The sequence below is a fragment of the Manacus candei genome, unplaced genomic scaffold, assembly GCF_025592945.1.
Source record: "Manacus candei isolate 608988 ecotype Guabito, Panama unplaced genomic scaffold, ASM2559294v1 h1tg000050l, whole genome shotgun sequence".
Taxonomy (NCBI): domain Eukaryota; kingdom Metazoa; phylum Chordata; class Aves; order Passeriformes; family Pipridae; genus Manacus; species Manacus candei.
Genome location: NW_026138098.1, coordinates 8604327 through 8617988, shown reverse-complemented (window position 1 = coordinate 8617988; position 13662 = coordinate 8604327). Strand labels below are relative to the sequence as shown.

At 38.3% G+C, this 13662-nt stretch overlaps 1 protein-coding gene across 21 annotated transcripts in view; it reads right to left on the bottom strand.

Annotated features, from left to right (window-relative positions):
* The window catches only part of ABLIM1 (actin binding LIM protein 1), a 199922-nt gene that overhangs the window by 54610 nt on the left and 131650 nt on the right, over positions 1-13662 (bottom strand). The gene's annotated exons all lie outside the window — the stretch shown is intronic.

Here is a 13662-nt window from a genome sequence, read left to right as displayed (position 1 = left end):
AAATTAAGAATGTCCAAATGTATCTGAAACATAACACTGGCATCAAACAACAACTATTCTGATCTTGAGTGCAAACATGCAACAAACAGCTACTTTATATATATATATACTTTATATATATATATATATATATATATATATATATAAATAGCTGTGGATATACATATATATATATACATATATATACATATATATACATATATATACATATATATGCCACTTCGGGCTGTGAATATTGAAGAGGATTCAAAGATAGACCTCCAGTTCAGATAACTCATCACTCAGCAGATACAGACACCCTCTTCTGGATTTTCTGCCTCACGCAAACAATATTGCATGTACAGAGGAACAACAACTCTATCTGTGTTTGGCAAAAAAAATAATCCTAACTTTTGAGCATTCCTGAAGTTCTTCAGCTGAGCGAGGCCCACAGAGTTCCTTGTTATGAGTGATTTTAGACTTATTTGATTTAAAGATGATGGCAAATATGATGTCTTGGGAACCGCTCCCAGTTAATGAGAGATAAAAATTTCCAAGAAGGTTGAATCACTGCCAAAAAGGATCTTCTCCAAAGAGGAAGACAATAATTGAAAAACAGATCTGAAATAATAAAACAGGAATCTTTGGGGAGGGGGGCCTCTGACTGTGTCATGAAACAAAAGAATATCTCTGCAGCATAACTGTGTCACTTAACAGAGCTCAAATTTTAGTAGGTACATGGTTTTTTCTGAAATAAAATTTGTACTTTCTCTAAAGATATTCAGCAGGGTAGCTAAGGAGCTACACAGTCTGAACTGGAAGAGTACGGGGTCTGTTATGTTATTTTAAATTAACCTTTGAGATATCCTGTCTGGGATGGGATTGTGTTCTGTGAGATGCTCACCAAATTCCCAGACATGAAGGACCGAAACTTTCCATTGTCAGATGAAGTAGATTTTATAAAGATATAATTCCCTGCCAAGTACCCTGATGCTCAACTAAGGCAATGTAGTTTTAAGAAGGGTAGTTATGATCCAGTAGAGATATCTATAGTAGAGAGGACCATGGTATGTGGACAAAGAAAATCACACATTCACGGGGGCACAGTTTCAGCTTCTGTTCTTCCAGTCTGGCCTTTCAGGTGTGGTGGTTTGGGTTTGAGTTTCTTTTGACTTTTTGTTTCCTTGGCTTTGTTTGTATGTCTTTCTTTAGAAACAAGGCCATGTTGCACCTATGTTTTAAACAAATGATGCATCTCTTTTTTATAAGCAGAAGGTGCCAATCCTTTGGGTTTTCCATAGCTGCTCTGACAGTCATATCACAGGCTTCTGAGCTCCCTGTTCCTTGTTTTGGAGTCAATTCATACTAATTTTGATAAGTTACTTCTACTATCGTGATCCATACTTTGTCCTAAAAGAGTCTGTATCCAGCCCATCTAGTGCCAAAATTGAGTCTTTCACTTGTCATTATCATATGATAAACATTCCACTTACTTTTCATCTAACCAAAAAGTTTTTTATGAGGATCTTTTAAGAAAGGGAGCCTGGATTCAAGTACTCATCTGTTAATTGCTACAAGCAGTTTACATGGTTTTAAAGCTATTATATATCCTATTAAACTATTTATAGGATAAACAAATCCAGAATTCATCACATTACTATGTGTAGAACTGTGGCCTCTCTGAAGACTTTTTTCCTGGAAAAACCTCTTATATTAAATGATGTACATCTGCCATCTCTTCAAAGCAGGAAGAGATCAATTTCAGGTTTATCGGGTCTGAAACAACTGGCCAAATTTTAGCCCAGTGTGAGTGATGATTGAACACCACACCCCAGATAACACAACCCTGCGAAGTCTCAGTGCTAACACACCCTGCACTGGAGAGGTTTGTGGGGAGTTACACACCACAGCTGCTGCAGATGTTGTTGAGCACTTCCAAAACAGTTTCATGAGTTTTCAGCCTCAGTAACGTTTCTACAATTCATGAGTGGGAGCCTTTCTACAGTGAGTATCCACTGGAAAACATTCTGAATCTCAACTAACGCAGGACTAATCTTGCTACACCTGACTTGCTGTGATCATCTGGGAAAATGGTTGCTACAAATCAGTCATTTATAATGTATTAGGAAAACCTTTTGGATCTACAAGGCAATGAAATATTCACACTTTTTAGACATCTGCTTTTGCCCTTTTAGGGCTACTAAACCTTCATTAAGTATGTCCAGTGTTCAGCTTCCTGTGATGTTATACTGCTGTGCTCTGAATTATAATATTTGCATCGCAATCCTCACGGCAGTAACAGGTGACATAAATTAAGTGCACATCTGCCCCAAGCATTCTTCAGCCAAGGTGCAAGAGGGTTAAAGATACTTGCCTAGCTCTCCTCACCCCTTCTCAAGTTCACATCCAGAAATCTTTTGCAGTTAGCTGTGCTATACAGCCACTAGGTATTGATTTACCATACTGTTTATGATCCCATCTGAACTATTCCAGATTTGGTCGAGGTTTTCATGGCTATACAAACCATCAAGCACAAACTGTGACCCACACCTTAGAGGACTGTCCCTAAACTAAGATTGAGCAAGCTAAATTAATTACTGTAAATACTTTGATTTTGCATAGCTAGAAGTGCTAAAACCAACCACGATAATACTGAATATTTTTACTGTCCCTTTGCATACAAATTCTTAAATGGAATTGAATGAATTGACAGCAATTTATTGTCAAGTGAAATATTAAACTTGTATGTTGCTGTCACTGCTTATAAAGTCTTTGTTAAATCACCTGGCACTTGAATTAGCCCTAGAAGCAAAGAACATCAGTTATCAATTTATAACAATATACAAGCTCTTCTGACTTTCCTATTTATCTTCTACCCACACTGACAAATCTAAAATAGGTTCTCAGATTAAATCCCATTTGTACACAGTAGACAGAAAAATTAGATTTGAAAAAAATAGTAGTATGTACTCATTTACCAAACATTTACAGAGCCTTAGACTTGCAGAATGAAGGAACAGTAGCCAAAGGTATACTGTAAGCATAATTATGAATGTACCTGTATGAATGCTAAATTTGAGTAACCCCATGGCTAAATTTGAGTATTTTTTCCAAGGTTCTGCAAGTCTCACTGATTGGTGACTGACCACCAATATATGAGTTTTATTTATTTTCTATATACTACTAAATATATATACTATATGCAATATGCACATTACATGCATGTTCATGCAAATAAAATAGCTTCAACACTAGACAGTATTAAGGTTTTATTCATCCTCATAATTTCAAGACTTACAATGAAATCAAGTCTGCAGCAACACTGAGCTTCAGTTTCCCAAATTACAAAGCAGGTTAAAAAACATTCAGTGTCATATATACACTTTGGAGAAACACTACCAAGGAAAACCATTACAGAAATTTATTCCTCCTGACCAGTCCTAAGAATAAAACCATGTAACCACCTCTCTAAGGCTTATGAATGACAGCTGGAGGTTCAGAAACCAGGATTCATGGATGATGGGCTACACAGGGCAGCTGGGTGTGCATATTCTGCAGAGGCCATGTCACAAGTAATGAGCAAAAGTACAAGCTCTATTATGTATTATAACAATACCAAGACCTATAATAATAGTTGATATTGAGAAACCAAATTTTTCGTTGATCACCTTTTGAAACTCAGCAGCTTTAAATTTTCAGCCTTTTTCCAGCATGCTATTCTCCTAAATGACTGCAAGTTGGACATACAAGCCCTCCTTAGCTGATTGAACCATTTTAAAAGCCTCTGTGTACTGTTTACAGAGGGCTTTGAAGGCTCTCTCTAATGGGAGGGGTAATGACCCTGCACAGTTGTGTGGAGTGAGAAAGGTTGCACAACACAGCCACTGCCTTACACCTTGCCTGCATCTCAGCTTAAGAGACCTCTTGCTGGGAGGTATTTGAAGCACCAGTTGAACATCAGGCACTGAGCTCCTGTACAAGCCCTTCTAACACTGCTGATGCTCCAACCTCTTCACAACATGCACAACACTCTTTTGCCTTCACGCTGCGGACCTGCTGAAGTCAGCAATGTCCTGTCACTCATAGGTGTCACAAAAGGCAGTGGTGGGTATTGCAGGAATTATTCCAACCCAGGAGGTGCAAATAAAGCTGTAGACAAGTTGACACAACATGCCCCAAAAACCCAGCAGAAAAAGTACCTGCATTGAGCTCACATGCAGCATTAACCCCATGGCAACAGTACTTCAAAAGCCAGGGACTGTATTTTCTGAGTCCAACCCCTCTGCCCCCACTTCCCACAAGATTACCTTTTATTCTCTGACTGCTTGTAAAGCTATAGTTTGATTAAATAAGTGTTTTCCTCTTTGGTGAATGTGAGAGTTTAAGATTTCCTATTACTCATGCCTTCAGTTCTGTCCTTCCTTCCAGAACAACAGTGAACAAGAGCCAGAAAGAACAATAACAAGAATCCCACTAGGAGACCTCACATGCCAGTGGGTCTGGTAGAGGAAGAACTAATTACCAACAGACATGTTCTGCTGGCCAAAGGACACAATTAAGTGCATATTTGTTGTGTTACATTTGCACAGCTGCACTCACTCACTCTCCTTTCAAAGATACCTTAGCAGTCACTGACAGCAGTCACCTGACAAACAGCTACTAAACATGTACAAAGCTTTAATTTTCTAATACTAATTAAATACTACAAAAACTATTACGTAGTTGAAAGAGTACATATAAGAGCAAAAGCAGTCCCCTCTTTGCTTTTTTTTTTTTAATTTTTATGAACAGGTATAATAGGCCCGTTTGATGAACAAACCTATTCAAATATTTATTTCTACTATGATTCTGAGGAGAATGACCTGATTTCTTAACTCTCTTAAGGACTAAGGAGCAGTACAAAGAATAATTCAGACTCATCTTTTAAACCCCTTAAGGAATGTCATGAATTGTAAAACAGGAACTGTGGCAGTAGCCTACCATTTTCCAGTGAAGCTTTATTTTAATTACTTGCAGAGGTCACAGAACCTTCGACCCTGTTTGATGTTCAGTGTAACATCAAATTCCATTGTTTCCTTCTCTGCAGGCTTCTGTGATCTCACGAGCGGCTGGAACAGCATAAACACTCTGAAGACCAAAATTTGCTTCTAATAACATCCTGACCCAAACTGTCCACTCATTTTTCCCAGGCTCTTATCTGTTTAGCAAGTCACTACAAATATCTGTGCTCAGATACAAAAATAAAAGTGCAGCTCCTCTGCTTCCAAAAGATTTCAGAATCTACCATAATGTTCTCTACTACTACCAAAGGAAGGAAAGTGTAATAAAATTGAAAAAATTCTATTTAAAAAAAAAATTCTTTTTTTAATACGTATCTTTAAAATTAGGACCTTCTAAAGCTGTTTGTTTACACTGCTGTCACAACATCTCAATAGAAACAGCTCTCAGGACAGCCTCTGCCTCATTTCAACCTGAGAGAGGATGCAGCAGCAGGAAGCAGAGCTCACACTGGCAGTTCCCAAGCTGATGGAGCTGCAACACACCAGACTGGGGCAAAGTGGGAAATGGAGCGTGAGGCCGTGACTGTAAATCTGAATGACAACATGCCTGCAAGAGACATGGAAGACCCTCAGAGCCTTGCACTGATTGCTGTGCTGCCTTGGGTAAGACAAAACAGCAGCTGCCCTGCTGTTATGAACACTTGTACTGTTAATTCATGCTCAGGTTCTGATTTTATACAAAAATACTTCCCAGCATTCCAACAGTGACCACCAGTGTCATGCTAGTATGTTCCTTAATGGATGGACTGTAATAAACTTTGAAACTTATTAGTGTTAATTCCATAGGCACACGATATTGTTATACACATTAGCTGCTGCTAATAGCAATGCAATTATTCACTGCATGGAATACAGTTTCTCTTTATAACAAAGATGTGAGTAATGATTCAGGTTCAATCCCCAACTGTGCAACTGCTCTACTGTCATGAAGAAACAGTCCTTATGAGAGCTGAATATCAATTGGACTTACTTTAGTAAGAGCCTAGCAGTTACTTATGACTGCACTGTCAGCTCTGCTTTGAGTTCTTACTTTCCTGCAACACCCAAAGTTGAGCAAATTGCACACACAGGTGAAAGGTTTAACTATCAATTATGGTCTTTATGGAGCTGTTCATTCTGTCTCTAATGGGGCAAATCCACCTATTGCTACACATAGGGCCAAAGTTAAGAATTTGTTACCTACACAGTTAGCAGCAGGAGGTCAGTAAAAAGAATTCCATCAACTAAGAAATGTACCCACTATAACACAAAGTGACTGGTTAGAATTCTGTGGGCAGTACAGAGGAGCAAAGCAATACCAATTTATTACCTATTGCCAGGATTTTTAACAACATCTCTGTTAGGATCGTCAGTTAGATTTATGCACAGAGAAACCTGATCCTACTAACTGAACATGTAGTTAATCAGAAACAATCCAGAAGAAATATATATACTACATTTTATTAAGTTCCATTCTAATCTAATTACAATATAAATCCGTGAATTTATTGCTTTCATTACCTTTATTTTAGGTACATATGACGGCAAGATCCAGCACCAACCATAAAATGTTCTTTTAAAGCCTGTTTATTGCAAAGATTATTTTTTTAATTTTGAAACTCCTCAACAGCAAGTATCTGACAAGGCCTGATACAAATCCCTCCTCTATTTCTTCACAATGCTGGAATAGGTCCAGTTCATAATTACACGTGTGGACTTTCTATACCTTTTGTGATCTTTAGGCTTCACAAACATTTGATAACTAAACATTCCTTTAACCTGTATGCATTCTGTCCAGCATGATTTCTGCCATTAAAAGATACTTCAGAAAGTGAAGGACCTGATTACAGCCACATTCATATTGTTGGATTAGTCTGTCATTAGAATTAACCAGCAAAGCTACTTTACAGTACCTTCACCATAGTGCCAAGGGCCTTTTCAAACAGCCTAATACTGGAATAGCTGAGATTTTGTCTCCACCAGCCAGCAAAACACCTGTGCTGGCTCCCAAGAGTGCTGTGTAGGTGTGCTGAGCTGCACAGCTGAGTGACCAGTCTCTGCAGCACAGTGTTAAAGCCCTTCCAGACACAGCTTCCAGACTGCTGAAAGCAGAGCAAAGCCCTTAGCCTGGTTTGCTGCTGAGTGTTGGTTCAATGGCAAGTCAAGGGACTGCAGGGAATCCTGTGAATGGATTATGTACCAGATGCACACAAGAGGCAATCTTCCACAACACCAGGAATCTCCCACTTCCCAAGTTGTCTTCATGCTTTCTTTCATTGGGTGATAACAGGACTGCTGAGTTATCAGGAATACGAGTTCAAGAGTGAGGCATAACTTTGTTTCTTCTTTTAACTCTCTGTATGAAGTGACTGTTAGTCTCTCAACCAGTTCCTCTGGCTGGGCTTCTAACACAGAGCTTGATATATGTGCATGAGCAGATCTCATTAACTGCAGCTGTATTTGTAGTGATGCAACAGGAGCTCCAAAACCATGGGAAGGAACATGAACAACTATTACTAGTCTTTCAAGGTATTACTAGTTTAGTCATTAGAAAGAACCTTCTCAGTCAGTAGAACTATAGCTGACTTCACCTTGCTGAAATTTAGCTAGAGAAGTCAGTAACAAACCTCCTCTATATCTTAAAAAAAGCTAAAACAACAGAAGTATACAATAAATCAGAAAGTTTTGCACCTGACAGCAGGTAATAAACACTAGACCTCATCCTAACAGAACAAACTTTTCACCAATTCTAAATATTAGCAATTATCTCCACTCTGATCATGATTTGTTTGCGTATACAGACAAACAGAAATAAAGAGCAATGTTGGATGTTCATATATAATTATTCATGCATGTGGAATTTGAAAAAAACCCAACATATTCCTAGATCTTAAAGTAACCATAAAAGGAAAAACCCTACAATTTTTAAGACACCCTGCTGAATGTCCCAAATTCTGTGTTCTAAAATAGAAACAAAAAAATTATCACGGTCCATATGTCTGATGCACAGAAAAATCATAAGAAATGTGATAATACTAAATAAAAAAAAAAAAAGGCAATGACTAAGTTGTTAAATTAGAAATAAATATAACAAATAAGAAATCTAAATTTACCAAAGAAACAGCTAGGAACATTATATTTAAAGATAATAAAAATCTTTATTAAAACATGATGTGAAAAAACCCCAAAACCCCACAGATCAGGGTAAGATTCCATGAGAGCTGTAGATGAAAAATGATGAAAGATGACATAGAAAAGGCGAGAGCATTCAGGACATGTATCTTTAGGGTCTGTATTTGATGATGCCAAAAGATATATATTTTCCTGTTTGATAATGTTTATTGAGCAAGATTTTTTTAAAATGGTGTTTGCCATGAGTCGAGATTTACAAATTAGGAGACCTGAATAATTTGAACTCAAAGAGTCTCAAGAAAACTATAGCTAGACAGTTCTCTGACAGATGGCTCCGCTAGCAGGGGAGACTCTGCTGAGCCAGATACCTCAGCACTTACTTCCTTCCACCCACAGCATGAGGTACTGCTGGCCAAGACGAGAATAAAAAAACCTTTCCTGGTAAATCTGCTGATGACTCAAAGGCAATGCTTGTTTAAGGTATCTAAACCAAGCAAGTATGTTTTAGTAGTCGTATGTAAAATGCCTGCAAACCGAGAAAGCAGGACCCTGTGAGACTGAGGGCCCTGTTGTGGGCAACAGCAACTGATAGAGGCCACTGGGGAAAACTGTTAATACCCTTCCAGAAAATGCTCTCAGAGTACCTGAAAGGGCTGGGTCTTTTAATGTATCATTTAATGTATAGAAAGAATATGAAAGAAAAGCAGAAAAAGTTTTGCTTTTGACTACAGATACTGCAACATCACCATTGCAACATCAGTTGTGAGCGCGTACGTGGGGATTTACAGGAGAGAGTCCAGTGGAGAACCATCAACACAACGTGAGCCTGGGTCCTGAAGGACTCAGAGTCAAATCATTATTCAGGAAAAGGCTTCAGAGGTGACTAGATCACAGTGACAGGCGATTAAAAGCAGAGAAGGGAGGTAATAGCAGGAAAGAGCATGAGCTTTTCAATCCTATTGAAAACACTGTGACATCATCAAAAAGCTGAAATTAGACGAATTTAACCTCAAAATAAGGTGAAGTTTCTAAAAATCAAGGGTAATTTAAGCAGCAAGAGGGAAAACTTTTGGCCTTATAATCACTCTGCAGCCTTCATGATAGGATAATTTACCAAAGGATAAGCTTTAATTTGGTTTCTAGGGAAAAGTGCTACAATTTTGAAAAGATAAGGTCAAGCAAGATGACTTCAGCAGTGCTTCTGACCTTTATCTATCACAATGGGCATTACAGAGAGAGAAGCTTTTACACATACATCAGGCACCTCCTAGGGAGCACAGGTTACACTGGAAAATATTCCAATTGAGTTAAATCAGTTCACTGAGACCTGTCCTGGCTAAGCAGCAAAATTCCTGCTCTAGCAGGGGCTTTGTGGCTACAAGGCAGCTTTGGTTGATCTGGTTTGTGGTTCACTGAGACAGTTCAAGTGCAAGGCCAGAAGTTCTGGGGTTGGATATGCTGTATTAGCACCAAAATTGCTACTGACCCTGATAGCCCAGCACTGTGACAGGGCTCTGTGGTATGGGGAAGGTTGGGAAAAGAGCCCAATGTGACACTAGACAAAACTCTTGCTAACCAATTGAGTGGGCAAGTGCAAAGCACTTTCTAACTGGTTAAGCAAGTGAGACCTTGGGGATTAAGCAACTCACTCTGAATCAAACTAATGCTCGCAGCAGAGCCAAGCAGAGAACTCAAATCCTCAGACTCCCAGCCCGGCTAGACCTCCATGTAGCACAGCACTAGATCTAAATAACTGTTGCCAATTTTCTTGTTCATCTAACGCAGAACTGTCTTTCCACTTGTCTGTCAGAGGGATGTTTCAGGATCTGTGCAAGACTTGGCATGCAATTTAGCAAAGTTTGGGCTCCATTCTGATATCTGCACTCACTTCAGAGGGAGTGTCCCAAAAACAACAGAGAAATAAAAGTTGCAAGGGCCAAAGGAGGGGAGAAAGGAACTAAGCATGAGGTCAGACACAGTACATCCACAGCAAATAACCAGAGAACAGAAAACAAAAGTAGCCTGTAAGAAACAAAGTAGATATGCAACACTCAATTTATGCTAGTTTGTACGTGATAGACTCACAGATTATTCTAATAGGGGAACATCTTATGTGTGAATTGGGCAGGGGATATTTTTCCTATTAGTGACTAGAGCCCTCATAGCAAACTGATCCTATTCTAAGTAGTCTGCTCTGGTAATGCTTTAAAAAGTCTACAGGACGAGTTTTATCCCTAATTAATTGCAGTGCTACCTGGTACCTTTGGAAACCTCTTCCAACAACAGGTCACAACAAACAGCAGATGACAACCTAGAAAAGGGACAGACTTTCTTCAAATATTTTTCTTCCCAGTCACTCCAGAGTCAGTTATGAACCTGGATTTGACTACATCCAGACAATTCTCAGGAATCCTCATTTTGTAATTCTGGCCAAAGAGTTTACGTTACACTAAATCTAAAATGGAAACAACAAAGGCCATCAAGGTAACCAGTGAATAGGTAGCACAGAAAAATACTTGCTTCTTTTTCAAACAGAACAACTTTGAATACATGTCAGACCACCAACACATGCTATACTAAAAGCAGAGTCTTTTCTTTTTGGCAGAAGTCCTTTTTTTTGTCCTATTTGTCAGTCTTCTAATTGCTGATACACGTGATTTCCCATTACGGCTGCAAAACTACACAAGTACATTTTTGAATCCTTGCTAGCATGAATATCCCATCAGAGTATGTTCTTCAGAGCCAAGACCCAGGGATTTTTCTCCCTATTCTCTCTTCTTCAGCTCCATATAAAAATCAAGATTTCTAGTTACCACAGAAAAACTATTCCAACATTATTACTGTAGTGATGACCAGGAAAGAGCTGATGGACATAAAGCAAAAATGGATATATAACAATATTTGCTGCCATTTGGTTTTCAACTGAGTAAAGGGTCTCCATGATTTTGCCTAAGGAGCAGTATTTCAAGAGTGATGGTGAGATATATCTTCTTAAAGTTTTTTACTGCCTCAGTTTTTACTCTCCTCATTGCTAGGAAAAAAAGCATTTTCCAGCCAAAATGCAACTACTCTACAGAAGTAAAGTACTATTCTAAAGTAGTACTCTAAGTAACAGTAAATCCATCTTCATGCATAAAAAATCTCTCTCCAAATCCTACTTGTAAAACTCAATTTCTTACATTTTAACTTATATTCAAATGATTTATGACACTCATTTCAGTGACCTCTGCAAATCACAAAAAATCCCAGGCTAATTTCACAGATAGTTTAAATGCTGGAGTATCTGTGTTACTGGTGACGAAAAGGTGCCTCTCTTGCTGTGTGTTATTTTTCCCTCTTAAAAAGAGGGCTTTGTAATAAATGTCATTCATCCCAGGTATCTATCCAAAGAACTATTAGACCTGGATGATCTTCTAATGTAGCATGAAGAAGTAATTAAAATCTACCCACCTTGTGCTCCAGGTGGTCATTTCAAACATTTAATCACCCATAAAATACTCATTTGATTGTATTTCTTCATCTGTAAAACACCTGGTCAGCAAAGACAGGTGTTAATTCTGTGGACTTCAAAGCCCCTGCAGATTCCAAACATATCTTTGGGGTTTGTATTTGTTTTTCTTTCTTTTTTTTTGTTTTTGTTTTCTTCCCCAGGAAAGCACCCTAACGAAGCAGATAAAAGAGGGAAGGGACTGAGTCCTCACAGAGCACACGCTGGGCACAATACCAGGATGTAGCCTGTTACAGGCAGGTGACAGCTACAGACTTGCCCCAACAGGCTCTTCTCCACTTCTCAAGTTTCAAACACGTTATTGCTGCATTCTTCCCTACAATTACTTTTCATGGGAGATAGTCTAAGTCCTATCCTGGTCTTCTAAAAGTCAGTCGCAAACTCTTCACTCATAGGAAAACTTAAAGCAGGACTTAAAAATGACAAATCACAATCCTGCAAGAAGAACGAAAGGTAACTGGCTGAAATAATTTTATATTGCTGCAGAGTGCACTGTCACATTCCCCTATCACCACATCCCAACTGCCAGTGAGACTATGATGCTGGAGAAAATTCTGGTTTTAGTCTAAATTCTTTGGTGCAGGGATCATTATTAGTTTTATATCTCTGTTGTGGGTGATTGAGGCAGGTAGCACCAGCACAATGCAAAGTTTTAGAAGATGGGCAGCGAAGCAATGTGGACTACTAAATAAAAATAGAGTATTATGTTTTCCCTGAAGTAGTCTGATCCAAGAGCAGAACAAGATGTGTTCTGCAGTGACAACCAAGCAACTCTTAATACAGCTACGTAACATGAACAATAAATTCATCCAGGTAAGTTACTCTTCTATAAACTGGTATGTGTTCTGTGCAACTTTAAGACATGATAAAGCTACTTGTTTCAAGTGTCTGTTGTGTGTTACTGGAATATATGCAATGGCTATATATCACAAATGCTGTTTATGGTGGCAAGAAACTTTATGCTACTATAAATGACGCTACTGAAATGTAATTTTTAAAGAATTTTGATCAATCTCCTGAAGTTTTTCAGTAATGTTTAGTGCAAGAAACACACCAGAGAATATATAAATCAGAAAGGTAGACACTAATGATGCTTTGCTAAGAAATACAGACCCTAATCAGCAACACTGTGGTCACAAAAGCAATTTATAGAGATAAGGGATAATTTTATAAGCACCTGCAAGATTTCACAAATCCCTTTGTGACAATAAGGAAGTTTTAATAGGTTATTTTTTCAAATTACTTGTTACAACCTGCTCTTATTATTCACCATCTCTACATCCTCTTAACATTCCTTCCCTTTCTACTGATGTTCAAGTTGACTGAAGGATGGTTTCCAAACCACTGCTGAGAAGTTAATGCCTTGTGATTATGCTGCCATAGCAACTAAACTTCTGTTAGGGCTCTGTCAACTTCAGATACTCTTTTGTCATCTGTATATATGAGGTCTTTCCCAACTACAGATACCCCTCCTGCCAAATACAATGTTTTGATGGAGGTGGAGGGGAAAAATCACAAAAAAATCCTGTTAGATTTTTATATCAAGTGACTTACGTTATTTTTCTGGAAGTATATTTATTCTAGATTTTTGATCCTGTGCATGGTGTGGTGTTCTTGGCAATTACAGTAGCATATTTCTCATCAGGAAAGGGTAGTCTAAAATGAAGTTAAATCTATGCTGCTACTCAGCTACACAGACAACCTGTCTCAACCACTCACCCATATCCTGAGTAATTATTAAACATTTCCCCATTTTTATGCAAACAAACCCCACATTAGATTAATAAAAAAAAAAAAATCAGCTTTCTACATTGACTGATAAAACACCCTTCTCAGCAAACAGGCAGGGAAACTGGAAACATACACTAACCTAATTTTTATGCAACAGGTCTGCAAAGTGATTAAAAAAGCCAGGAAACTATATCAAGAATTCTTTAAGAGAGAGGATCGTGTTGTTTCTCCATACATCAGCAATCAGTTACAATGAGAAACAGCCCAAGCTCT